Here is a 5,000-nt window from a genome sequence, read left to right on the forward strand (position 1 = left end):
ACGAACGAGCACATACCTAGGGAAAGTACTCTACGTACTAGGACTTCTGTCCAAGAATGGTGTCCGCGACGGTCGGGCACTGTGACGCAATTACCAAATCCTAGAATCGTACAAGCAGTGTGTACAAACATAAACATTAACGCGTTCGCTCGGGCTGCGCCGTCCGTGTTGAACACAAATGCGGGTGATTATATGAGTGGATGGACAAAAACATGCGTGGCGAAGACAATTTTCTGCACGATGTGCACATAGCTCATTTCGTCGTCCCGGGCGAATGGAAAAACACAAAAATCTCGAGTATCTTTCTAGGTTTCTGTTATAAAAGGGCAGGCCAAAAGGTGACCGGTTGAGATGAGCATTTTAAGCATGCAAGCACTTAATTGCAACTTTTCCTACAAAAACTAGGTACGTACACGTAGATTGTATCAACATGGACATCCATGATTGCGTACGCCCGGGCTGCGCCCTCCGTGTTGTACTTTCCCTGATTGGTACACAATTTTGGTGCAAGTGTACCAACATCGACATCTATGAACGCGTACGCTCGAGCTGCACCCTCCGTCTTGTACTTTCCCTGATCGGTACACAGTTTTGGTGCACGGCTATCCCGAAAGGCAACTTGTACCAACATCGACATCCATGAACGCGTACGTAGCGTACTTTCCCTGATCGGTACACAATGTTGGTGCACGGCATAGGAAATGGGCTTAAAATGGTCAAACTCAATCCATTTCCACTAAAGATATTCAATAACAGCTGTGCCGATGAAGTAGGGCACGATGCAAGTCAATGTTATTTAATGAATTACATGTTCACCATACATTTCAGTACAAAATTGCTCGGTCAGACCTACAAAGTGCTATATCTCGAATACTAAACGTCGCAGATGGGTGTCGTAGAACAATTTTAAGTTCGTCTAACGATTCTACATCCGATTCTGGATAGTGGTTTTTCGACCACTTTTCAACATTTTGTGACACCCCGAACCTAGGGGCAGCTCCCTAGCTGTTTTCAAAAATGTGCACCGAACGGGCCAGAGAGCTCGAGTAGTCGAAAATTTTTTTTTTTGCTAAAACCCCTCAAAACGTGTCAGGAACGCACCCTAGATGATGAAAAGTGCAACCAGAATGTCAATCGACAACATGCCCGGGGGTACAAATTTGCTCTACGCGTCCCTAGGTAGGGTACTTTTTCATACAAACATCAAAGTGTACGGTGCACACAGTGCGCGGAACAAAAATTGCTCGGTCAGACCTAGGACGGGCCATATCTCGAATACTAAACGTCGCAGATGGGTGTCGTAGAACAATTTTAAGTTCGTCTAACGATTCTACATCCGATTCTGGATAGTGGTTTTTCGACCACTTTTCAACATTTTGTGACACCCCGAACCTAGGGGCAGCTCCCTAGCTTTTTTCAAAAATGTGCACCGAACGGGCCAGAGAGCTCGAGTAGTCGAAAATTTTTTTTTTGCTAAAACCCCTCAAAACGTGTCAGGAACGCACCCTAGATGATGAAAAGTGCAACCAGAACGTCAATCGACAACATGCCCGGGGGTACAAATTTGCTCTACGCGTCCCTAGGTAGGGTACTTTTTCATACAAACATCAAAGTGTACGGTGCACAAAGTGCGCGGAACAAAAATTGCTCGGTCAGACCTAGGACGGGCCATATCTCGAATACTAAACGTCGCAGATGGGTGTCGTAGAACAATTTTAAGTTCGTCTAACGATTCTACATCCGATTCTGGATAGTGGTTTTTCGACCACTTTTCAACATTTTGTGACACCCCGAACCTAGGGGCAGCTCCCTAGCTTTTTTCAAAAATGTGCACCGAACGGGCCAGAGAGCTCGAGTAGTCGAAAAATTTTTTTTTGCTAAAACCCCTAAAAACGTGTCAGGAACGCACCCTAGATGATGAAAAGTGCAACCAGAATGTCAATCGACAACATTCCCGGGGGTACAAATTTGCTCTACGCGTCCCTAGGTAGGGTACTTTTTCATACAAACATCAAAGTGTACGGTGCACACAGTGCGCGGAACAAAAATTGCTCGGTCAGACCTAGGCCGGGCCATATCTCGAATACTAAACGTCGCAGATGGGTGTCGTAGAACAATTTTAAGTTCGTCTAACGATTCTACATCCGATTCTGGATAGTGGTTTTTCGACCACTTTTCAACATTTTGTGACACCCCGAACCTAGGGGCAGCTCCCTAGCTTTTTTCAAAAATGTGCACCGAACGGGCCAGAGAGCTCGAGTAGTCGAAAATTTTTTTTTTGCTAAAACCCCTCAAAACGTGTCAGGAACGCACCCTAGATGATGAAAAGTGCAACCAGAACGTCAATCGACAACATGCCCGGGGGTACAAATTTGCTCTACGCGTCCCTAGGTAGGGTACTTTTTCATACAAACATCAAAGTGTACGGTGCACAAAGTGCGCGGAACAAAAATTGCTCGGTCAGACCTAGGACGGGCCATATCTCGAATACTAAACGTCGCAGATGGGTGTCGTAGAACAATTTTAAGTTCGTCTAACGATTCTACATCCGATTCTGGATAGTGGTTTTTCGACCACTTTTCAACATTTTGTGACACCCCGAACCTAGGGGCAGCTCCCTAGCTTTTTTCAAAAATGTGCACCGAACGGGCCAGAGAGCTCGAGTAGTCGAAAATTTTTTTTTTGCTAAAACCCCTCAAAACGTGTCAGGAACGCACCCTAGATGATGAAAAGTGCAACCAGAACGTCAATCGACAACATGCCCGGGGGTACAAATTTGCTCTACGCGTCCCTAGGTAGGGTACTTTTTCATACAAACATCAAAGTGTACGGTGCACAAAGTGCGCGGAACAAAAATTGCTCGGTCAGACCTAGGACGGGCCATATCTCGAATACTAAACGTCGCAGATGGGTGTCGTAGAACAATTTTAAGTTCGTCTAACGATTCTACATCCGATTCTGGATAGTGGTTTTTCGACCACTTTTCAACATTTTGTGACACCCCGAACCTAGGGGCAGCTCCCTAGCTTTTTTCAAAAATGTGCACCGAACGGGCCAGAGAGCTCGAGTAGTCGAAACATTTTTTTTTGCTAAAACCCCTCAAAACGTGTCAGGAACGCACCCTAGATGATGAAAAGTGAAACCAGAACGTGAAACGACAACTTTGTTGGGGGTACCCTTTTTACTCTACGGGCCACTAGCTTAGGCGCGCCAACAGCGCTTTCCTCTCGGGTTCCCATTTTTTGCCCTCCTGGGATTATGATCATTTACTCATTGCCTACTATAGGGAAGGTACCTTGCTCCGAGGTCAAAAATGAAGATTTCACCAAATCGTAGTTTTAACCTCTATTTAGTCGTAGGAGCATGGTTTGCAGTGTCCGTGGGTCATATAAGCCCCCGTTTGGGTCATACGTCCCCTCCCCGATGAAAATCGTCATATGACTATAGGCCGAACTTATGAAGCAAAAGTGGTGTCTGGTGGGTTCTGCCGATGATCTTAACCTATGATTTTGAGTTTCCACTCTTTCAAAACGTTTCCTGGAGCAGTACATCACGGGTCTACGGACCCAAAGACTTCGTTGCGATGGTTTCAAGCATAAAAGTTGTAACAGTTAAGGGTTTTTAATACGCGTTCATTAAATCATTGCTTGAAACTAAGCTTCGTTGTCTTTAAACTCTGCAAGACCAATCGAACTTCTTAGGGAAACTCGAAGCATTCACGCTAAGCTGGTGGTGCAGGGCACATAGCGTGATGAAACCGGGTTTCCCTAACCAATGTGGCATATTTTTTCCCTGAGAGTGAAGCTCAGACCCACGTAGGGGAGAGCGAAGTGGAACTTTAATGTTCAATGCAGCAAATGTTCGCCATGCGGATAAACAAGTTGGAATAGTTCAATGTAGTGTAATGCAAACACGAATCGCAAATAACGATACGGGACCCAGAAGCAATTCTGCGGATCCCTCGGGGAGTGGTGAGTTGATATAAATTAGAGGTGAAAGTCCAAGTTGTTCGAGCTCCGGCTCGGCAGCCGATACGAGGTTCCTGTTGAGCTTGTTTGTACATCGCGCAGAGGCGCCGTTCGGTTCTAGCAATGATTCCCGCCACCATGTTCCATGCGTGCAGAGATCCGTTAGAGCTCGTTCAATGTGTCCCGCCGTGATTACGAAAAAGTCCAACAGTTGACTTAGTTGGGTGTGCGTCAAGTAATCGCGCAGAGATGCCGATCGGTTCCTAGCAATGTTTCCCGTCACAAGGTGGTATTGGCACCTGTGCAGAGTGGCCGTTAGCAATGTCTCCCGTATCACGGTGGTGTACCATCACTAGTGCAGAGTGACCGCTAGCAATGTCTCCCGTCACAAGGTGGTAGCCCAGAAGTGCAGAGAAGCCGCTGTAGCAAAGTCTCCCGTATCACGTTGGAGTTCTTCCACTAGTGCAGAGAGATCGCTGAACCGTTCAATGTGTCCCGTCGTGGTGTGCTTGTACCGAGCACGTAGGATACACCTTGCTTTGTTGGTTTGGGATAGGAGTGGTCGCGCAACTGCCTCCACGCCGCAGAGTGCCAGTTCGGATTGAAGGTCAACTTTAGCCGTTCAATGCATCAGTCGGTGGGTGTTCAGATGGCATCACAACTTCCCCTAGGTGCTCAAGTTGGCTGGGTTGTAAAACATGTACACATGCGCAGAGTATCGTGCGTACTAGCAAAGTCTCCCGTCACGGTGGTTACGAATGAGTTCCATGCAGTGCAGAGCGATCGTTAGTGCGTGCAATGTACCAGTCGATGTGTCGTACCGGCATACAACCCCGCTTAGAGGCCCGTCGCTCGAAGAGGACAAGAAAGAGTGCGCAGAGTGCCGTACCGGCATAGCAATGTCTCCAGACATACGTTGGGACACCCGACGCAGTGCAGAGAGATCCGCTAGCCGTGTGCAATGCATCCGACGTTGCCTGCTTGTGCAGTCTATCGAGTGGCGCCAACGGACGCTCTGGCGTCGCAGAACAA

Source organism: Anopheles coluzzii (genome assembly GCF_943734685.1).
Source record: "Anopheles coluzzii chromosome X unlocalized genomic scaffold, AcolN3 X_unloc_25, whole genome shotgun sequence".
NCBI classification, from domain to species: Eukaryota; Metazoa; Arthropoda; class Insecta; order Diptera; family Culicidae; genus Anopheles; species Anopheles coluzzii.